Source organism: Schistocerca gregaria, chromosome 8 (assembly GCF_023897955.1).
Source record: "Schistocerca gregaria isolate iqSchGreg1 chromosome 8, iqSchGreg1.2, whole genome shotgun sequence".
NCBI lineage: Eukaryota > Metazoa > Arthropoda > Insecta > Orthoptera > Acrididae > Schistocerca > Schistocerca gregaria.
The window spans coordinates 415620561-415644944 of record NC_064927.1 but is presented as its reverse complement, the minus strand read 5'-3'; the positions used below and the strand labels follow the sequence as shown (position 1 = coordinate 415644944).

The following is a 24384-nucleotide window of genomic DNA, read 5'->3' as shown; positions in this document are numbered from 1 at the left end:
GCGGGCATACCAGAGAGAATCTGCCAAGCGTATTTCAGGAATGCTCACAGCGGGGAAGTGCCGGCTGTTGGCACTGTAATAATTCACGAAGGCCAATAAAGTGTTGCGAAGCAGGTTTGCTTAGTATTAACAGCGTACTCAGCACCAGTGTACAGACTTGTCTTGTGCAGCAATGGACAATACAGATTTTTATGCTCAGTCTGGCAGTAGGGTTTGAGGATAAGTGACTGGTAATGGCACATTTGTACAACAAAGTGTGCCACTGCCGTCTACAAGTACCGCGCATTTTTGTAATGGGATTATTCTCACAAGAAGAGGTCCATCTCTGTGGTGGCATAGGTTAAGGTCTCCTGTACCACACCGACATCTGCATGCACACCTATAAATATACTCGCAAGTGATCGACTAGTGGGTTGCATGATCCACTCGCAAAAAGGATAAGGAAAAAATGACCGTCTATATGCCACCATACGGGCCCTGACCTCTATAATCTTATCTACGTGGAATGTACGATGGTGGCAATAGAACCGCTCTGCAGTCAGCCTCAAATGTAGGTGATCTAAATTTTCTCAATAGCACTCCTCGAAACTACCGTCGCCTTCCCTCCACTAACGTCCGTTTTAGTTCCCATAGCTGTTCCGTAATGCTTGCGTGTTGTTCGAAAACCGGTAAGAAATGTAGCAGATCGCCTCTGAATTGCCTGGATGTCTTCCTTTAATCCGACATTGTGCGGATACCAAACATTCGAACAGTACTCAACAACGGGTCACACTAGTGTCGTATATGCGGTCTGCTTCACAGAAGAACCTCACTTTCCTCATTTTCTGCCAATAAACCCTTGTCGACCATTCGCCTTCCCGGTTACAGTCCTTAAATGCTCATTCCGTTTCATATTGCTTTGCAACGCTACGCTTAGATATTTAGCCGACGTGACTGTGTCAAGCTCCAGAGTACTAACGCTAGTCAGAGCATTATGAGTGTGTTTTTCCTCCTCAATCTGAAAAAAAATGGTTCAAATGGCTCTGAGCACTGTGGGACTCAACATCTGTGGTCATAAGTCCCCTAGAACTTAGAACTACTTAAACCTAACAAACCTAAGGACATCACACACATCCATGTCCGAGGCAGGATTCGAACCTGCGACCGTAACGGTCGCGCGGTTCCGGACTGAGCGCCTAGAACCGCTAGACCACCGCGGCCGGCCTCAATCTGAAGCCATGAACCTTGTGGGACCTCGTTAGTCAGTAATCAAGGATAAAAATTCACATTTTCGTGCCGCTCTACAGCTTTAGATAAGTATGTCAAGCAGACTGGTTGTGTAGCACCATGGTTGGGCTATAGCCGGCACATAATAATATAATAGTTGTGGGTTCGAAACTTGTCAGGGGCTATGTTATAGTACTGGGTGGAGATTTTAATTTGCCGGATATAAACTGGGAGACTCAAACGTTCATAACGGGCGGCAGGGAAAAAGAAACCAGTGGAATTTTTTTAAGTGCTTTATCTGAAAACTACCTTTAGCAGTTAAACAGAGAACCGACTCGTGGTGATAACATATTAGATCTTCTGGTGACAAACTGACCCGAACTATTTGAATCAGTTAATGCAGAACAGGGAATCAGTGATCATAAAGTGGTTGCTGCATCAATGATTTCAGCCGTAAATAGAAATATTAAAAGAGGTAGGAAGATTTTTCTGTTTAGCAAAAGTGACAAAAAGCAGATTTCAGAGTACTTGATGGCTCAACACAAAAGTTTTGTCTCAAGTACAGATAGTGTTGAGGATCAGTGGACAAACTTCAAAACCATCGTACAATGTGCGTTAGATGAGTATGTGCCAAGCAAGATCGTAAGAGATGGAAAAGAGCCACCGTGGTACAACAACTGAGTTAGAAAACTGCTGCTGAAGCAAAGGGAACTTCACAGCAAACATAAACATTGCCAAAGCCTTGCAGACAAACAAAAATTACGGGAAGCGAAATGTAGTGTGAGGAGGGCTATGCGAGAGGCGTTCAATGAACTCGAAAGTAAAGTTCTATGTACTTACTTGGCAGAAAATCCTAAGAAATTTTGGTCCTATGTCATAGCGGTAGGTGGATCAAAACAAAATGTCCAGACAGTCTGTGACCAAAATTGTACTGAAGCAGAGGATGACAGACTAAAGACCGAAATACTAAATGTCTTCTTCCAAAGCTGTTTTACAGAGGAAGACTGCACTGTAGTTCCTTCTCTATATTGTCGTACAGATGACAAAATGGTAGATATCGAAATAGACGACAGAGGGATAGAGAAACAATTAAAATCGCTCAAAAGAGGAAAGGCCGCTGGACCTGATGGGATACCAGTTCGATTTTACACAGAGTACGCAAAGGAACTTGCCCCCCTTCTTGCAGCGGTGTACCGTAGGACTCTAGAAGAGCGAAGCGTTCCAAAGGATTGGAAAAGGTCACAGGTCATCCCCGTTTTCAAGAAGGGACGTCGAACAGATGTTCGAGTATAATGACTTTTCTGGAGACTCTCAATCTACTCTGTAGGAATCAGCATGGTTTTCGAAAAAAACGGTCGTGTGAAACCCAGCTCGCGCTATTCGTCCACGAGACTCAGAGGGCCATAGACACGGGTTCACAGGTAGATGCCGTGTTTCTTGACTTCCGCAAGGCGTTTGACACAGCTCCCCACAGTGGTTTAATGAACAAAGTAAGAGCATACGGACTATCAGACCAATTGTGTGGTTGGATTGAAGAGTTCCTAGATAACAGAACACAGCATGTCATTCTCAATGGAGAGAAGTCTTCCGAAGTAAGAGTGTGCCGCAGGGGAGTGTCATAGGACCGTTGCTATTCACAATATACATAAATGACCTTGTGGATAACATCGGAAGTTCACTGAGGCTTTTTGCAGTGCTGTGCTGAACCGAGAGGTTGTAACAATGGAAAATTGTTCTGAAATGCAGGAGGATCTGCAGCGAATTGACTCTTGGTGCAGGGAATGGCAATTGAATCTCAATGTAGACAAGTGTTATGTGATGCGAATACATAGAAAGATAGATCCCTTATCATTTAGCTACAAAATAGCAGGTCAGCAACTGGAAGCAGTTAATTCCATAAATTATCTGGGAGTACGCAATAGGAGTGATTTAAAATGGAATGATCATATAAAGTTGATCGTCGGTAAAGCAGATGCCACACTGAGATTCATTGGAAGAATCCTAAGGAAATGCAATCCGAAAACAAAGGAAGTAGGTTACAGTACGATTGTTCGCCCACTGCTTGAATACTGCTCAACAGTGTGGGATCCGTACCAGATAGGGTTGATAGAAGAGATAGAGAAGATCCAACGCGAAAGCGTTACGGAGATGATAGATAAACTCCAGTGGAAGATTCTGCAGGAGAGACGCTCAGTAGCTCGGTACGGGCTTTTGTTAAAGTTTCGGGAACATACCTTCACTGAAGAGTCAAGCAGTATATTGCTCCCTCCTACTCTACACTTAAATCTATACTCGATGTTGAGAAATTTCTCTTCTTCAGAAACGCCTTCCTTGCCATTCCTATTCCAAATATTTAATCCACTCTACTTCGACCATCATTAGTCACTTTGCACCCCAAATAGCAAAACCCATTTACTACTTAAAGCGTCTCGTTTCCTAATCTAAATTCCACAGCATCACCCGATTTAATTCGACTACACTCCATTATCCTCATTTAGCTTTTGTTGATGTTCATCTTACATCCTCCTTTCAACACACTTCCAGGTCCTTTGCTCTCTCTGTCAGAATTACAATGTCATCGGTGAACCTCAAAGTTTTTATCTCTTCTCCATCGATTTTAATACCTACTCCGACTTTTTCTTTCGTTTCCTTTACTGATTGCTCAATATACAGATTGAATAACATCGGGGAGAGGCTACAAACCTGTCTCACTCCCTTCCCAACCACTGCTTCTCTTTCATGCCCCTCCACTCTTGTAACTGCTATCTGGTTTCTGTACAAATTGTAAATAGCCTTTTGCTCCCTGCATTTTACCCCAGCCACCTTTATAATTAGAAAGAGAGTATTCTAGTCAACATTGTCAAAAGCTTTCTGTATGTCTACAAATGTTAGAAACGTAGGTTTGCGTTTCCTTAATCTTTCTTCTAACATAAGTCGTAAGGTCAGTATTGCCTCACGTGTTCCAATATTTCTACGAAATCCAAGCTGATCTTCCCCGAGGTCGGTTTCTACTAGTTTTTCCATTCGTCGTGCTCACCAGATGGTAGAGTTTTGTCAGGACTGTCTCTCCCAAGACCGTCAGTAGTTCTAATGGAATGTTGTCTACTCCCAGGGCCTTGTTTTGAATCAGGTCTTTCAGTGTTCTGTCAAACTCTTCACGCAGTATCGTATTTCCCATTTCATCTTCATCTATATCCTCTTCCATTTCCATAATATTGTCATCATGTACATCGCCCCTATACAGACCCTCTATATACTCCTTCGGCCTTTCTGCTTTCCCTTCTTTGCTTAGAACTGGGTTTCCATCTGAGCTCTTTATATTCGTACAAGTGGTTTTCTTTTCTCCAAAGGTCTCTTTAATTTTCCTGTAGGCAGTATCTATCTTACGCCTAGTGACATAAGCCTCTACGACCTTACATTTGCCTTACACTCTTGAAAGTATGCGACATCGCATTGCTGAAGCTGTGAATTCGACAACGAGAGACCAGCTTGTTCGTGTGTAGCAGGAAATGAGCTACAGTTTTAATATTTGTCGTGTAACACATGTTGCTCATGTTGAATACGTTAAAATTTGAACTTTTCTCTTTCCAGGAACGTTGGTCCAAATGGCTGTGAGCTCTATGGGACTCAACTGTTGTGGTCATCAGTCCCCTAGAACTTAGAACTACTTAAACCTAACTAATCTAAGGACATCACACACATCCAGGCCCGAGGCAGGATTCGAACCTGCGACCGTAGCAGTCGCACCGTTCCGGACTGCGCGCCTAGACCAGGAACGTTGGAATAGTGTTTCTATCTTTCGTGGTTTAGAGGCAATAAATGTTTTATATCTGTTCCTCCTTTTTGAATAGCTCTGTATGTCTATGCATCATCACATTAGAGGATCATTTCCACTATGCGTAAGAATAATTAGCTATTTTTGTAAATTACAATGGAATCATTACAGCTGAAAAAATGTCAGTCCTAATATAGGTCCCAAGGGTTGTAAACAGTCCCACATTTCGCTATAAACGAGCTCCTTTCTAGTTCCCCCTGGTGACGTCGACGATAAAAGGCGATATTTCGACAGGCTCACACCCTTCCGTTTTCAAAGCAAAACCGCAGCAAGTACGTGCTGCGCAAGCGAATTTTAAACCTCAAGTTTCACGCTAACGCCGTAAAGATAATACAAACACAAACGCACGCACGCACGCACGCACACACACACACACACGCACACACACTACCGCGCGAGCGCTGTAAACACTTACGCCATTACAAACCAAAGGTGGCCGAAGTCAGAAATAAAATTAGTAATCAACGGGAGAGGTAGCAAAGCTCTGTCCCTCCATTTTGGCTTCACACAAAAATCACCATCTCAATTTATAAGGGTACATGCTAACGTAATTTCAACAGCTTCCTCAATCATACTATTCTAGAAGTTGGAGCTGCATGCCACAATTTCCGCATTATTATATTCCATACCGGTGCCAAGACAGCGTTCCGCAATGGTGGATTTGCTCGGCTGTTGTCGGGTTAACATATGATATGCCACAACGCATGAATACACTGAAGCGCCAAAGAAAGTGGAATAGCCATGCGTATTCTATTACAGAGATACGTAAACAGGCAGAATACGGCGCCGCCGTTGGCAACGCCTATACAACACAACAAGTGTCTGGTACAGTTGCTAGATTGGTTACTGATGCTACAATGGCAAGTTATCAAGATTTAACTGAGTGTGAACGTGGTGTTATAGTAGGCGCACGAGCGACAGGACACAGCACCTCCAATGTAGCGACGAAGTGGGGATTTTCCTATATGACCATCTCACGAGTGTACCTTGAATATCAGGAAAGCGGTGAAGCATCGTATCTCCGACATCGCTGGGGGGCGAAAAAAGACCCTGCAAAACGGAACCAGCGACGAGTGAAGAGAATCGTTCAATGTGATAGAAGTACAACTCTTCCGGAAATTGCTGCAGATTTCAATATTCGACCATCAACAAGAGTCAGCGTCTGAACCGTTTAACGAAACATCATCTATTCGGGCTTTCGGGGCCGAAGACCCACTCGTGTACTGTTGATAAGTGCACGCCATAATGCTTCACGCCTCGTCTGTGTCCGTCAACACCGATATTGGACTGTTGATGATTGGAAACATGTTGCTGGTCGGACGAGTCTGGTTTCAAATTGTATCGAGCGGATGAACGTGTACGGGTATGGACACAACCTCATGTATCCAAGAACCCAGCATTTTAGCAGGCGAAACCTCATGTACGCATGGACCCCGCATGTCAGTAGGGGACTGTTTAAGCTGGTGGAGGCTCTGTAATGGCTTGGGTATGTGCAGTTGAAGTGATATGGGACCCTTGATAGATCTGATACGTCTAGGTACGTCTCTGACCGGAGTCGGTGACATGAACGTAAGCGTCCTGTTTGGTCACCTGCATCCATTTATGTGCACTGTGCATTCCGATAGACTTGGGCAGTTCCATCAGGACAATACGACACCCCGCCCGTCCAGAATTGCAAGCGTGTGGGTCCAGGAACACTCTTCTGAGTTGAAACACTTCCGCTGGCCACCAAACTCCCCAGACATGAACAGTATTGAACACATCTGGAATGCCTTGCAAGTGCTGTTAATTAGAGATCTCCACCCACTCGTACTCCTATGGATTTATGGACAGTCCTGCAGGTTTCATGGTGTCAGTTCCCTCCAGCACTACTTCAGACATTACTCGAGCTCATGTCATGTCGTGTTGCGGCACTTCTGCGTGCTAGCGCGAGCCCTACACGGTATAAGCCAGGTGTCCCAGTTCCCTTGGATGTTCAGTGTACGATAGACATATTCCTTAAAGAATCCAGGATCATCCTTTACGGAACGTAAGAAGATCCTGGGCTAAGAAGCTGCTCGAAAAGCACAGTTCATATCATATTTCCGTACAATACGATGAACCCTGTTCTGACATCTGTCATCCTTGGTTTGTGATGGGGCTAGTATTAACAGTGTGTGTATTTTTACTATCTTTACTAGTTTCTTTGAAAATCGAGGTTTCAATTCTCTTGCACATCGCTTACTCGCTGCCGTTTTGCCTGGTCACGCAGTGATACAACAGCGCTATAACAGATGATCTCCCAGGGTACGTTTACTGATGTCACCAAGTAGATTGTGACGATAACACAGCGTAGAATAAAATCTACGGTCTACTTCATAGTTTTTACTTCAGAAAAGCATATTTTCCTCGGTAAAAAAAGCTAAAGATCAATCCGGGATCAGACCACATCTCGACGACGTTTAATCAATCCTGGACATTGCGTCACAGCGTGGATCGGGAAAGCTCCCGAGAATTTCGTAGCGGCTGATACCAACGATTACCCGTTACGGCAGCTCGTTACTCTGTGACGGAACACGTGATTTGTGCCCCATGGAAGATAAATGCAGCCATCGCGTATTTGACCAGCACGCGAGCTATAATACGGATTTTCCATTTGTAGTGAAGCGCTGTGTTGTTAAACCGGAACATGACTGGGAAAACCCGTTTGTTCATATGTTGACCGTCCGCATCAAGGGCCGAGAGTAGGAGCAGCAGAGGACAGCGTTTACTGCCCTCAGTTGATGAGCTATAAATATCCAACACGTATTTGGCCGGGCCAATCTCGCGCCATGGAGTGTGGGGGCGAGAGGCGGCGGATATACATGCTGTGTGTGTGTGTGTGTGTGTGTGTGTGTGTGTGTGTTAGAGAGAGAGAGAGGGAGAGAGAGTCCCGCCGATGGGGTGCAGTTCTAACTCAATCTGATGGCGAAACAAAATAGCTGACGTACAATAGTCCGCCCAACGAAATCTGTATTGCACCTAACTGTAAGCAGAAATTTGTTATACCACTGGAAACCACAGGAGACTTTCAGTATTAAAGACAAGAGAATGACGTCAGATGGCATAATCTATTAACTGCACTATATGATGGTCATGGCGGTAGATCTTTTGGCGCAATGCACGAATGTTTCAGAAGATTTTCACTACTCTAAGTAAGTAACGGAAGCTATACAAATGATGACAAGTTGTTTAAGAATCTAAGCGCTATAATTTCTACCAAATTTAGATGAGATAACGAATTGACTTGTTATTACTAAGGGAAACACTCTAACCTTTAGGACCTACACAGACGTTTACCCTACGTCCGGACTGTAATGAAACAGCGAGGTACGGAAATAATTCTTCATACTGAAACTTCTTGGCAGATTAAAACTGTGCGCCCGACCGAGACTCGAACTCGGGACCTTTACCTTTCGCGGGCAAGTGCTCTACCAACTGAGCTACCGAAGCACGACTCACGCGCGGTACTCACAGCTTTACTTCTGCCAGTATCCGTCTCCTACCTTCCAAACTTTACAGAAGCTCTTCTGCGAAACATGCAGAACTAGCACTCCTGAAGCAAAGGATACTGTGGAGACATGGCTTAGCCACAACCTGGATGGAAACATCCCCCAGGCTGTCCCATGCATCTAGCTCCAACTACCATTACGCTTTCAAAGTCTGCTAATTGGCGTCGTTCAGCAATAATCACTTTGGAAACCTTTTCAAATTAAACACATCAGTAAGAATGACAGCCCCGGAAATGCACTGACCTTTAATTCTTTGTGTCGCGGTACTACCACCACTGTTTATGTGCATATCGCAATCCCATGCTTCTGTCACCTCATTCTAAATGGTTGAAATGGCTCTGAGCACAAGGGGACTTAACATCTACGGTCATCAGTCCCCTAGAACTTAGAACTACTTAAACCTAACTAACCTAAGGACATCACACAACACCCAGCCATCACTAGGCAGAGAAAATCCGTGACCCCGCCGGGAATCGAACCCGCTACCGCACGACCACGAGATGCGGTCACCTCATTCTAGACCAGCTGACGAAATACTGTACCCAAAAAGTGAGCCATTAGATTTGCCGGTAATCTACATGGGGGGACTCGAAAGTAAAGCTTGCGAACGCTTTATCTTGTTCTCAGTATCGGTTGAAGTATTTTAACTGTCACGCATATTACTCGGGCGAATTACCTGCTTCACTGACACAAGTTGCAAGACTCTGGCGATAGAGGACTCCAAATTGAAGCTTATAACACGACGGTTCGTAACGTACGAGCCGACGCCAGGGGTTAACTTCAATCGATCATCCTCCATACGGTCCCGACTTGGCCGTATCCCATTTTCATGTGCTTCGAAAACTTAAGGAACGCCTTCGACGATTTCACTTTGAAAGTGACTAAGCGGTGGAAGCAGAGGTGAGATAGTAGCTTCGCCAACACAGTGACAGTAGAACAAACTGTCCTCTCGTTGGGAGAAATGTGTAAGTCACCAGGGTGACTATGCTGCGAAATAAGTATGAAGACATTAATGATGAAGATGTAGATCACTAATACAGTTAGTTTTATTTAAAATGCTTTAATTTTTTCGACATAAGAAATTCGTAGGCGTTATAACTTCTTACAATTGTAGTATCAGTCTTCGTTGCTGATTAACGACGGTCTAGACACCACCTGCCAGAGTGCGAAGAAGAACTTTACCGAATACTTGTAGAACGAAACAGTTTATTCAGCCACAAAATATAAATGACTGAGGTGAAGTAAATAGGCAGCTCAACAATAAGTGGAATCTCTCGTTCTTAATTTAGCCTCACCGAACGGGAATTTTTCCGCAGGAAGAGAGCTGCTAGATCTGGTTGATGAAAGATCAGTACCCCAGATTTCACAGTATCCACGGTGTAAGAGATCGCTGTTCCGAATGTTGACCAACTACAAACCGCCGCGAGTGTACCCAACACCGAATGAAAGGAAATCTGTGCCAACTTCTGCAGTCCTAAAGTGACCATTCAATGATGGTTAAGGGCTGTTGCTACACCCACGTCAGCCCCGTCTCTCTGAAATCGCACCCACTGAAAGGTGGGAGGAAATTACGATTCTATTCTCATTTGTTTCGTGTTCTGCTGGCGAAGGGAAAAAAGCTAAAAGTTCAGCTTCCTGTTTCCAAGCAATTCTTCTTGGTTGTAAATGACACACACGTTATCGATGTACATTAAATGTGAATAAGATCAACGACCGCAATGATTAATATCGCTGAATTGACGTTCAAGTAAGAGTTTTACTTCTTCTAATAAATTAAACAGCCCACTGTTGACATAACAGTATTTTACACATTCAAACATTCACCGCTACACACACACACAACACGTCGTTGTGGTTACTTTAGAGTGCCCCAAAATGGAAAATATATAGTGAACCACCTGTCTTTTAATTATTGTCGTGCGCTAGACTGCTGAAGGTAAACCATCAATGATCAGATTTATAAAGCTGGCTATGGATTATATGAACTAAAAGCGGTTAACAGGAAATAACGTACATTAAAAGAAAGAAACACACTATTAATATCTATTTTTCATAACAGACGCTAGTTACACAATTTTTCATGATGATTAAATCCTCTGTAATTGAATTTCATAAGCCTTTCATTAAGATAAAATCTGACGCACACAACGGGTCCCAGGACGTAAATCCCTGCTTCAGGCACTACAAAAACCGAGGAAAACTAAGAGTGATTCTTCATAAAGTTAATTAACATTAAAAGTCGCACCATTCATGTAACAAATCCAGGAAATTTGTCAGGTATATTCGGGACCCTGTATCGAGATTATGTAGGTGCAATATACGTTGTGTACAAAAATCTGCATCCACAGACGTCCATTCATAATGTTGCGTATTCTGTAGGCCAGAACATAGAGACCACCGACCTACTATTGATATAAACCCGTCAAGGCGAGAGTAGCATCATCTGGCGAGGAATATCTGCTTCTCAGACACACGCATTGTGCGTGCAGTGTCAATGAAATTGCTGTCCGGTGTAGAATGGGGAAGGCACGCGTTATGTCTGAGTTTGACCGAGACAAATAGTGATGGCCCAGCGTGTCATCACGAGCTTTTCTAGGAGTGCTGTGGTGACTGTCTTCATCACTTGGTGAAACCACGTCCAGACGTCGTGGGGTTGGGCCGCCATCGCTCATCGCGGATTTTGGACATCGTAGAAGGGGCAGACTGGTAAAACAGGACAGGCGGTGAATTTGGGCGGAACTGACATCACACGTTAATGCTGAGCTGAGTACAAGTGTGTCTAGACACAAAGTGCGCCGACCACTTGCAACGATGGGTTCCGCAACCAACGACCCACGCCTGTGCCATGGTTAACATCGCGACATCGGCAATTACGACTGGTATGGCCACATGACTATCGGCGCTAGACGTTGGCACAGTGGCAGAGCGTTGCATCATGCCGATAGGGAGGCGACGGCAAACGTCGTCTACCAGGGGAACAGCTCCTTGACACCTGTACTGTGAGTAGACAAGCTGCCGTCTGCTCCATTACGCTATGGGAAACATTCACGTGGGCATCCATCGGTCTAGGCTCAATGACAGTCAAGGAGCGCCACACACTGGTTGCAGACCACGTACGTCCCTCCACGACGATCATGATTCCCGTCGGGAGTGGCATTCTTCAGCAAGATAATGCGCCATGTCGCAATGCCAGGAGTGTGATCGAGTGGTTCGAAAAACACAGTGGTGAGTCCCAGTTGATGAGCTGATGTGCTGCCCCCCCCCCCCCCCAAATCGCCAGCTCTGAACGCGACCGAACGCACCTGGAATGTGATTGCACTTGGCGTCAGAACTCATCGACCCCACCCCATGAATTTACGGGAATTAGGTGACCTTTATGTGCAGATGTGGTGCCAACTCACTGCAGCGACCTACTAAGGCCTCATTGCTTCCAGGCCACGACCCATGGAAGCTGTTATGCGTGTCAAAGGTGGATATACTGGTTATTAGGTAGGTCGTCATAATGTTCTGGCTGATCAGAGTATAATTGACGTATCTTCCAGCATTATGTTTTATTTGTGGTACGTTGGTTTGGCCCATTTCTTATTACTGTTGTAATAATTTCATATTTGGCACTATGATTTAACAATTTCATTTCTTGACAATTTCTTTACAGTTTTTTATAATTTTTTTTTTTTTTATAATTGCATTATACTTTCATGTCTTGCTTTCATGTTGACTCTGTGCTAGATCTACTGTAGCTACTGTGATGCATAAGTAAGGTGGTATTAGAGCGATTAATAGCGGGTGGCGTTTGGGAGGAAACTTGGGGGTGCGACTGTGTTGTTAGCAAAGATTTCTTCAATGCTTCCTCCTGCCCTCGGTATTAATTACGGTCATTGTGGTTCTCGCGGCAGTCTGTTGATCGGTCTTGATGGACGTCCACGACATGTGGCACGTTGGGCCCTTATGTGTTCATTTACTTTTGAGGTTCACAAGTTGGCAATTTGCCGCTTTTATACCTTCATTTTAATTTCTTAAGCCCATGCTATATGTCTAGTTGTTCGGAGTTGGTTCACAGGTTACATTAGGATGGCAATGTGTGCTTGTTTGTTGTTACATACATGTTTTTTTTCGGTTAGGCCCCATTTACACGGTGTGATACTGGTTGACTCAGAGAACCTTTCCATAACTCACTCGCCCGGGATCTCGCATGCTGCTTGATCAATTTCTTGAATTTTTATGTGACTGGTACGAGTTTCTCGTACGGAGTCAAGGTATGACCTGATGTTTAGATTTGTATGGACCTTTTTACTGTTAATTAATTTTATGAAGAATCCCTCTTAGTTTTGATCTTTTCTCTTGTACCGTCGCAAAATGAGATTTACATCCTCAAACCATCGTCGTATGTACGGTTTCATCCAAATGAAGGATTTTCCAAGTACAAGTGGAGCGTATTTATTCACAATTAATAAAATGTTCCAGGCTATTACGCCGTGGTCGAATGAATTTCACTTTAAAAGCAGACGTTTCGTCCGCCATTTGCGAAGGGCATTTTCATGGGGGATCGTAGCTTCGTTGAATGTCCGGTTCACACCCTAGCTAGCTACTACCTATAGTGAAACTCCGCTTCCGCGGGCTTCCAGATAGTGGATTGACGTCACACGTTTTGAATACGCGAGCACTATTCGCCGTTGTCGACTGCCGTCGTCCGCTGTTTCTGTCATCCAATCACATCTTCTTCAGCACCAGAATCGAGATTTCATTCAATTTGACGCCTTCCTCCTTCCTACTGAAATTCCTGGGGTGTTTCACAACCTCCATGGCGTCTCTGTATAGCCTTTCGTGGTATCTGTTTGTGGTTGCCAGTACTTGAGTCATATCAGAATGAATGTAGCGGTCTCCTGGCTGTAAAGCATGTTCCACGATAGGTGATCTGTCAATCTCCCATCTGCTGCAATTGCCATTGTGCTCTTCGAGTCGTTTTTTGAACGTTATTTTTGTTGTACCTACGTACAACTCCCCGCACCTACACGGAATCCTATAAATTCTAGCTTTTTCCAGCAGTTGGTAGCCGGCCGCGGTGACCGAGCGGTTCTAGGCGCTCCAGTCCGGAGCCGCGCTGCTGCTGTGGTCGCAGGTTCGAATCCTGCCTCGGGCATGGGTGCGTGTGATACCCTGAGGTTAGTTAGGTTTAAGTCGTTCTAAGTTCTAGGGGACTGATGACCACAGCAGTTGATTCCCATAGTGCTCAGAGCCATTTGAACCATTTGAACCAGCAGTTGGCAAACCTCCTTGTATCTTCCGTGTAGCTGTGTAGCTTACCGTGATGTATTTTTTCAACATGAAAAGTTTTATCATGTGTTGTGGCAGTCTCACAAAGAATAAGTTATACATTTGCCTAAAATATCTCAGAATATATTGACCTGGGTGGAAGATAAAATGTACCCTGTGCGCGTCTTAAAGCAGTGTTGTGACACGTTACAAGTTTCGTCAGGCAGCTGAGTGAGAAGACGTACCATCGAAAAAACGGTAGTTCTTCCCTCATGTTTCCGGCGTGCAGGTAACCTCCATCGTTCATTGCCCTGACAGGTTCATCATAAACGACATAAATTCGTTTCGCTATGTATCTTCGCCATCCTGATGCGTTGCATGCAGGCCTGTGATTGCAGTGAGTCAGCTGGTTAACGATACTATCATCAGATGAGCGACTAGCGCCAGCAGTGTGTTCGTACGAATTCCCTCACTTCTTGCATGAGTGACCCATTTTAACTGTTCAGACTGCATCCTCAGTATCTTCTATGATGCAGAGCTCGTCACTTTAAATGCCACTGGTGCTTTTATTCCGCGAATTGTGTGATCTGCTGACTTCCACCGAGTTTATGTATGATTTTCTCCTCATCCACAATTCATCCCCTTCTACGAGAGTGCGAAATAAATTACTGTTGTCAGTTCATTTAGTGCGGGTCGTGCAAAATTATACTACTGTGCTACAATGTTGTGGCTCACAGCCCTTTGTATTACACTGGTAGTAATCGCAACTAAATTGAATATATTAATTTTACATACGTAAATAGAACTGTTTAAGTATATTTAAATTTTATTATTAATTCTTTCACAATACGAGGAATAATGAAGATGAAAAGAAGATTTGTATGTGGTACAAATGAACCTGTGTCATCCTTCCGCAGGGGTCACGCTGATCTTTTCTGTACCGCTCCAATTTTAGTAGATGTGCCGCCAAAGCGATAACACAAAGTTCATTTTACTTGAATTGCTTTCAACTACTCGCCTACGACGGAGTCCTGACAATAGCGCACGAAACATCCCTCACAGTCTATACTTGCACAATACACTGCACATAGTTTCAAAGAAAAATACCGACCTTTCGAAGTCATAAATCTGTGACATATGATTGACATCAGATGAAAAATTTTTTCAGGACATGGTCTGCCATTCCTAAACCACACAGATATTCACTTACATTACCCTCCATAGTTGTTCCTTCTCTGTATAGTACAAACTTGGAAAAATACGCTGTATACAACTTCTAGTTTATTGCCTTTCTTATGTAGTCGATGTACCAAGGCCGTCTTCCGCTGTCTTGGAAGTTTATCTGTTTCCCAAGTTTTGTCAGTGACTAATTTAAGCCTACTTTTTTTTTATTTCTCTTATCTTTGGTAGAGACCCCTTCAAAATTTCTGCTGTGATAGAGTCTTCTCCATTAACTTTATGTCTTTAAAGCTTACGGATCTGATTAAAATATTGTGCAAGAATTTAGAAATTTTCAATATTAAGTCAGCTAAATTGGTGAGCCTCATCCCACACGCCTCTGTTGTTAGATTTACGCTTGAAGTACATCCACATAACCTCCAATAAAGTTCTCATGGGCTGTTGACCGCATTGTCAATACATAAAACTGTCCGACGTTTCGGCCACTATTGCAAGAGACCTTCCTCAGGGCTTTGTGCTGAGCTGACACTTCAGCACAAAGCCCTAAGGAAGGTCACTTGCAATATCGGCCGAAACGTCGGACAGTTTTATATACTGACAATGCGGTCAAAAGCCCAGAAGAATTTTGCTGACGTCACAACGATTGCAGAAACGGCCGCTTATATCTACATAACCCTTTCACTCTAACTTTCTCCTCTAAAGGTTTACTGGAAAAGAGCCTTTTGAGCATATGATCTAGAGAACGATTGCAGAAACGGCCGCTTATATCTACATAACCCTTTCACTCTAACTTTCTCCTCTAAAGGTTTACTGGAAAAGAGCCTTTTGAGCATATGATCTAGAGATCATCTACAGAAAACACTTTCATACTAAATTTAATTTTATATTCTCTTGCTTACCACCGTTTAGCCTATAGTCCTTCGACTTCTACATCTACATCTACATCCGTACTCCGCAAGCCACCTGACGGTGTGTGGCGGAGGGTACCCTGAGTACCTCTACAAGGTATCGCAACCAAATCGAATGTATTAATTTTACGCATATAAACTGTACTCTGATTTTTAAATTTTATAACTAATAGTTTAACATTATAAAATTAAAACAGAATATATGTTTGTAGCGAGAATCGAAACGAGTATGCAAATTACCTTTCTGTGCTTTACACCACTGACTCACAGTGCTGTCACGATAATGGTTCGTTGTACTCTACACTTCCACAGTACAGTACACACAGTTTCAAAGAAATATATTGATCAGTTGCTGTGAGCGACATAGCTCTTCACGTACCAGAAGGGACTACGTCTGAACAGAGGATGCGCAGGGCAAGACAACCGCTGCGTCGCATCTCTGAGTTTGGTGGTAGCATGGCTGAATATCATTTCGGCACTCGACACTGATTAGTACTTATCATACATATAGTACTACAAAACATGTTTTCATTCGTTTTATTTGCACACCAACACACATTCGAAGAGAAACGTCGTCATTTTAGTGCAATTTACAGCTGTCATTCGAAAAGAAATAACGATGTTTTACTGAGATTTCCGGCCCGCATTCAGAGCAAAATCACATAATTTTAGTGGAATATTTACAGAGAGCTGTAGCACTTTAGTACATGACGACTGGCTGGCACTGGTTAATGCTCTAAGCCGTTATGATCATTTAGTTAACGGTGTGTTGGCACGCTTTTGAAAGGTACTCGTAATAGAGCAATGATTCTAGTGGCACGAATCCTACAAGTCGTCGATAGGTCTCCTGTGGTATGTGGTCCCAGATGTCAAGGCACAGGTAAAGCAGTTCCTGTAAATTATGGGCTCTTGGAGTTTTGGTGCACAGTAGGCACCTGTTAGAGTTCCAGATGTGACCAGGTTAAGATCAAGCGAATTTGGTGGCCAAAACGGTGGGTTCACTATCACGCTCCTCAAACCGCTGTAGCTCGTTTCTCTCATTGGGACACAGACGTTACGCTGCTTGACGATACCAGCACCGTCAGGGAAGACATCAAGCACGCAGGGATGTAGGTTCAAAATGGTTCAAATGGCTCTGCGCTCTATGGGACTTAACTTCTGAGGTCATCAGTCCCTTAGAACTTAGAACTACTTAAACCTAACTAACCTAAGGAGATCATACACATCCATGCCCGAGGCAAGATTCGAAACTGCGAGCGTTGCGGTCGCGCGGTTCCAGACAGTAGCGCCTAGAACTGCTCGGCCACTCCGACAGGCAGAAGTCAAGAAAAATGGCATCTACCTGGGAGCCTGTATTTAATATTTTCTGGCTCTCATGAACAAATAAAGCAAGTTTGGTCTCACACGATCTCTCTTTCCGGAATCTATGTTGATTACTACAGAGTAGATTCTGGGTTTCCAGTAATGACATGATACGCGAGCAAAAAACATGCTCTACAATTCTACAACAGATCTATGTCAGAGATATAGGCCTATAGTTTTTGCGCATCTGCTCGACGACCCTTCTTGAAAACTGGGACTACCTGTGCTCTTTTCCAATCATTTGTAACCTTCCGTTCCTCTAGAGACTTGCGGTACACGACTGTTAGAAGGGGGGCAAGTTCTTGCGCGTACTCTGTGTAGAATCGAATTGGTACCCCGTCAGGTCCAGTGGACTTTCCTCTGTTGAGTGATTTCAGTTGCTTTTCTGTTCCTTGGACACTTATTTCGATGTCAGCCATCTTTTCGTTCGTCCGAGGTTTTAGAGAAGGAACTGAAGTGCGGTTTTCCTCTGTGAAACAGCTTTGGAAAAAGGTGTTAAGTATTTCAGCTTTACGCGTGTCATCCCCGGTTTCAATGCCATTATCATCCCAGAGTGTTTGAATATGCTGTTTCGATCCACTTACTGATTTAACGTAAGACCAGAACTGCCTATGATTTTCTGTCAAATCGGTACATTGAATTTTACTTTCGAATTCACTGAACGCTTCACGCATAGTGCTCCTTACGCTAATTTTGACATCGTTTAGCTTCTGTTTGTCTGAGCGGTTTTGGCTTCGTTTAAACTTACAGTGAAGCTCTCTTCGCTTTCACAGTAGTTTCCTAACTTTGATGTTGAGCCACGGTGGGTTTTTCCTGTCCCTCACAGTTTTACTCGGCATGTACATGTCTAAAACGCATTTTACGATTGCCTTGAACTTTTTCCGTAAACACTCGACAGTGTCGGAACAGAAATTTTCGTTTTGATCTGTTAGGTAGTCTGAAATCTGCCTCCTATTACTCTTGCTAAACAGATAAACCTTCCTCCCTTTTCTTATATTCCTATCTACTTCCATAATCAGGGATGCTGCAACGGCCCTATGATCACTGATTCCTTGTTCTGCGCTTACAGAGTCGAAAAGTTCGGGTCTGTTTGTTATCAGTAGGTCCAAGATGTTATCTTCTCGACTCGGTTCTCTGCTTAATTTCTCGAGGTAATTTTCGGCAGGGCGCATGTTTAGAGCAGCTGTTCATTTAGATGTCAATATATCTGGTCTCGTCCGCAGCTCGTGGTCTTGCGGTAGCGTTCTCACTTCCCGCGCACGGGGTCCCGGGTTCGATTCCAGATGGGGTCATGGATTTTTCCCTGCCTCGAAATGATTGGGTGTTGTTGTGGCGTCTTCATCATCAAGACTCATCCCCATTACGGTCGGAGGAAGTCAATGGCCAACCACCTCTACTAGGACCTTTCGTACGGCGGTGCGGGTGTCCCGCATCGTCCCCTACGCTCCTCAGAGTATGGGACCTCATCATCATATCAGGTCTCAGTCATACACCTGGTGTTATAAGAAAAGTCAATAATTTGACGACGCAACAAGTTTCATTCATTCACGATCGAAGCCGGATTACCCCAGCCCACTGTAATCGTAATTGACGATGTACACTGGTTCAAATGGCTGTCAGCACTATGGGACTTAACATAGAATTACTTAAATCTAAGTAACCTAAGGACATCACAAACATCCATGCCCGAGGCAGGATTCGAATCTGCGACCGTAGCGGTCGCGCGGTACCAGACTGTAGCGCCTAGAACCTCTCGGCCACTCCGGCCGGCCTACGATGTAGGCTGTCGAATCAGATCCGGCCACGTCTCAAAAGCCAGCATAGCCACCATTTGCAGAGCACACTGCTGAGAGACGACGTGAGGGAAGGAAGTTACTGAGAATCTGGAAGGTACTGACGTTGATGTGAAGCCATGCCGACTGCGGCAGGTTTCTCGTTTGAGGATCCACGGAGAGAAGACAGATTCTCAATTGGGCCCAAATTGAGGGAGTCTGGTGGCCAGAGGAGTATGGTAAACAAATCTGAGAACTTTTCGAAACACGCCCGTGCACTGTGATCTGTGTGACACATTTGGTTGTCCTGCTAGTAGATCCCATCGAGAAGAGGAAAATTAAACAGAAGTGGTGGACATGGCTCTCAGGGATAGATGCAACTTGTGTTGGTCGATTATGCCTTGCAAGGCCAAGACATCACGCGGGGATTGCCACGAAATAATTCCCCAGACCTTAAGGCTCCCTCTTCCGTCCGTAACCGTTCCAAAGATTGCAGCAGGGTATTTGCTTTGAGACGTTTCACGCTCTGTACGTAAACGACCATCTGTGTGATGGAGCATAAATGTGATTCATCTGAATAGGCCACCTGTCGCCACTCAGTGGACGTGCAGTTGCGGCACTGGCGTGCAGATACCAGTCTTGGTGGCCAATGAACAGCAATCAGCATGGGTGTATGAACCAAGCGCCTGTTGTGGAGACCAACGCGCAGCAGTGTTCGCTGGACCGTCGTTGAGGAGACACTGCTAGTAGTCCCTTGGGTCATATAGTGGGCAGTCGCTCAACAGCTGCGCTTCTAATTACCTGTAGACATCTTCACAGCCATTATTTACCCGTGTCGTCCATTGGCCATGGTGCACCGCAGTTGTCTCGGTGCTGGTTTGTGACAGCGTTATTTTGCAATTCACGGTATACTTTAACCGGGGCAGCACGCGAACTGTTTATAAACTTGGCCGTTTCGGACATCCTTCCACCCTTGGCTTGAAAGCCAATGAGCGGACAAATCTCCGACATTCACGTTCTGGGACGAGTCGTAGACGTTCTGGAGCGTGTCGCCCACTCGTGGTGTCGCTGTCCTTGGATCAGTTCCCAAAGGAGTTCACGACACGAGCACACTAACAGCATGTGTAAATGCCTTTCCACTTTATTACAAAAAGCTACCATGAGCTGTTTTAACTCTACAACCAAAAGGTCAAAAAGAAACATCATGTAATATTTCAGGACACCCACTGAATGTACCATGTTAAACGGCCTAGTACATTTGGCTGCATAGATAGAATAAAAGACTAATGTCCAGCATGCAAAAGTCGCTTTCCTTGTAAACTACTGCAGCTGGTATACAAGGTGATTCAGCTGCCCCTACCAATGTCGTTTTCTGCAACCTGCACTGTTATACCTGGTATTCAAAAACCTCACGCCAGAGTTTCATATTCTCTTGCTCGCTGTGCGCAAACTATTAGCCCTACAAAAAAATAAACATGACTTTTTTTTGCAAGAAATTTAATTTATCTAAATTTTGTACTGGAATACGTTTTCGCAGACCGTAGTTTTCGAGTTATTCAAGACAAACCCGCAAAAGTGACCTTCAAACTCACCTCCAATCCTTCAGTCGTCACTTTTCATTCCTAGTACGTTGTTCATTGTGCTCCCCCCTATCACTGCACAAAAATTTCTGACTACACAAACAGTTCCCAATATGGGGCCTTTTTTGCCTCTATTGACTGAAGTATTGCACCACCAGCATAATCGGCTATTTCGTTAACATTTAATCGTGCCCGTGAGAGTAATGAAAGAAAAACGATTCTTTATAAACGTTACGCTAAAATTAATTACGTTGGCAATTCGATACAAACGTAACTCTTGTAAGCACCGTAGCTTCGTAGCCTGAAGACCTGATGAATACAATGATGTAATTGCTTATTTTATGCAGTTAAAATTCACCAAAATGTGAGAGAAAATTTATACAAACGTCACTTATAGAATTTGTAATGGGCGCTCGGCTAAGCAGGAGCTGTAAGAGGGGCAGTGAATGGACACGAAAAACTGTCGAATGTGGTAAACAATTGGGGCAGTCGTAAATTATTGTGCAGTGGTTAAAGGGAGTGCCATGAACAGCGTACTAGAAATCCTGACCCGTAGGGGCCGAGTGTAGGAGTAGAGGTAAGTTTGAAGTTCACTTTTGTACGTTTTTCTTGGATAACTCGAACACTACAGCCTCTAGCGAAAAGGTAAATTGCAGCTATATTAATTTTCCTACTAGCAACGTGCTTCTCATTCTTCTTGTGGGGCAAATAGTTCGCGCGTATACGAACGAGAGAATAAGTAATTCACGTCTGTGGTGTTTGAAGGCCAATTGTAACATTGCAGGTTGCATATAACCACATCGGTAGGGGCAGAAGAATCACCCTGTACAGCTGCTGCCAAAATGAGCACCGCAAGGAACTTGTTATTAAAAAGCTGCTCCACTGACAGGCGATCAACGATATATTTTAAAAGGGGAAAGGGGGGGGGGGGTATTATGGATACCTGTCTGAAATCAGACCTAACAGAACATAACCAGGCATGCAGCAGCTAACCCTAACCATTCTCATTAACTGAGGGGCGCTTGTGTAGGAAATTGCATCTATAGGCAACCTCATTTGTGGCTGACTGAAGTGACAAATGAAAACTGGTTCCACGGTCGAGATTTGAACTTGGGTTTCCTGCATACTAGACAGATGTGCTAACCACTATGCACCATGCAACAGTGGGTTTGCACAAATGCAAAAACTACCCTAGCATGCCTTCCTCTTCAGTCCAAATTCCCATTCATGCCTCAGCCCAACTGGTATTTCCCCTGACTCGAACAGCATTCGAGAGGCTCTGCCACTGTTTTTGAATAACATCTGAGCATCGAACGAAATGGGGGATCCATTAACACAGGCATAGGTGCTTTAATCGAATGAAACTACGTAGGCTATTCGGAAAGTAGAATCCAATAGATCGCAAAATGGAAAGGACAATGAACATATGATGAAGCACGGTACAGAAACACTGGGCAGTGTCTTTAGTATGCCTGCTGATCTCTGATCGCTGATCTTTTCAGTTTCGAGCACGCAGTGAGCATGTAAATATGCCTAGCATCCGCCAAGTGTTGATGCCTGCTGTGAGGTTCCGCCGGATTTCAAGCAACCGCACATAACCTACCTGTTATGTGTGTCCTTCTTCATGACAATACTGCAGTGGCTATGAGGACTCCTCTGCAACGTTTTCGATGGGAAGTTTTTGATCACCAACCATACACATCAGACATGGCTCCAATTTGTGTTTATCTCTGCTCACATAACCCCCGGCCTGCGCGTGGAATTATCCGAGCGGTCTGAGGCACTGCAGTCATGGACTGTGTGGCTGGTCCCGGGGGAGGTTCGAGGCCTCCCTCCGGCATGTGTGTGTGTGTTTGTCCTTAGGATAATTTAGGTTCAGTACAGTGTAAGCTTAAGGTCTGATGACCTTTGCAGTTAAGTCCCATAATATTTCACACACACACAACAGCCGGCTATGAAATCAACATTTTGGCAGAGACAACGAACAGCAGATAAACATAGAGAAGTGACAGAAAACACAGGCGGCTGCCTTTTGTGATGGTTGTATTGGAAAGATGATACAACGCTACTACGAATGTCTAAGTCGGAGCGGCCAGTATGTAGAGCAGTAGCTGGAAGGTGAAGCAAACTAAGGTAAATAAAACACCCTTGATTTTCACTGTCGTTCCATTTCGCAACCGATCGGGTCTTTCTTCCCAAATACCCTCGTATATGATTCTAGATACCTTTTCATGTCTCAAGCATCTATGATACATGCAGACTGAAGCGACGAACGGGGATTCTAGCATGGCACTCCAGCTGACTTGGCAGATGAGCTAACCACTACGCCACCCTGCCACAGTGGCTCTGCACAACGGCATGGACAGCACTAGCCCGCCTACCTCCTGGGTCAAAATACCAATTCACTGTGCCAGTAATGGTTAGCTCATCTGCCTAGTGAGCAGGAGACCTGGATTCAAACGCCAGCCTTGGTACAAATTTTCTGTCATCACTTTAGTTTGCACATACAGGGTAATACAAAAAGGTACGGCCAAACTTTCAGGAAACATTCGTCGTACACAAAGAAAGAAAATATATTATGTGGACATATGTCCGAAAACGCTTACTTTCCATGTTAGAGCTCATTTATTTACTTCTCTTCGAATCACTTTAATCATGGAATGGAAACACACAGCAACAGAAGGTACCAGTGTGACTTCAAACACTTTGTTACAGGGAATGTTCAAAATGTTCTACCAGCACAGGTAGAGTATCCCGTATGAAATCATGAAAACGTGCTCCATTGAGCCTAGGTGGAAGAACATGGGGCCCAATCAAGACATCACAAACAATGCCTGCCCAAACGTTCACACAAAATCTGTGTTATGACGTGATTGCACAATTGCGTGCGGATTCTCGTCAGTCCACACATGTTGATCCTGAAAATTTACAATTTGATCAAGTTGGAATGAAGCCTCGTCCGTAAAGAGAACATTTGCACTGAAATGAGGATTGACACATTGTTGGATGAACCATTCGCAGAAGTGTACCCGTGAAGGCCAATCAGCTGCTGATAGTGCCTGCACACGCTGTACACTCCCGTAGCACTCTCCGTAAGTGACGTGGTCAACGTTACCTTGTACAACAGAAACCTCTCTGTCGCTGACATTAGGGTTATCGTCAACTGCACGAAGAATCTCCTCGTCCATTGCAGGTGTCCTCGTCGTTCTAGGTCTTCCCCAGTCGCGAGTCATAGGCTGGAATGTTCAATGCTCCCTACGACACCGATCAATTGCTTCGAACGTTTTCCTGCCGGGACGCCTTCGTTCTGGAAATGTCTCGGTACAAACGTACCGCGCCACGGCTATTGCCCCGTGCTAATCCATACATCAAACTGGCATCTGCCAACTCCGCATTTGTAAACATTGCACTGACTTCAAAACCACGTTCGTGATGAACACTGACCTGTTGATGCTACGTACTGATGTGCTTGATGCTAGTACTGGAGAGCAATGAGTCCCATGTCACACAAGCACAGAAGTCAAGTACAGTACATTCTGACGAAACTAAAATGACCTCTAACTTGGAAATTGCTGAAAGTTTGGCCATACCTTTTTGTAACACCCTGTATAAACATCAGAGATGTCCAAGACTTGAAAAGGTCTCTGAAACCATATAGTTTCATTTGATTAAATTCCGTTTACGTAATGGAACAACAGAGTGCAGGTAGTTGTGTCTCTGTGGACGGACTGCGCTTCAGAATTTGCGTGGAGCTGAGAT

At 44.4% G+C, this 24384-nt stretch overlaps 1 protein-coding gene and 1 non-coding gene across 3 annotated transcripts in view; both read right to left on the bottom strand.

Annotated features, from left to right (window-relative positions):
• LOC126284488 (protein sidekick-2-like) overlaps window positions 1–24384 on the bottom strand; it is a 905210-nt gene that overhangs the window by 92469 nt on the left and 788357 nt on the right. The gene's annotated exons all lie outside the window — the stretch shown is intronic.
• Window positions 14697–14805, bottom strand: LOC126285658 (U6 spliceosomal RNA). The gene has a single exon (XR_007551669.1). It is a non-coding gene; the product is annotated as a U6 spliceosomal RNA (small nuclear RNA).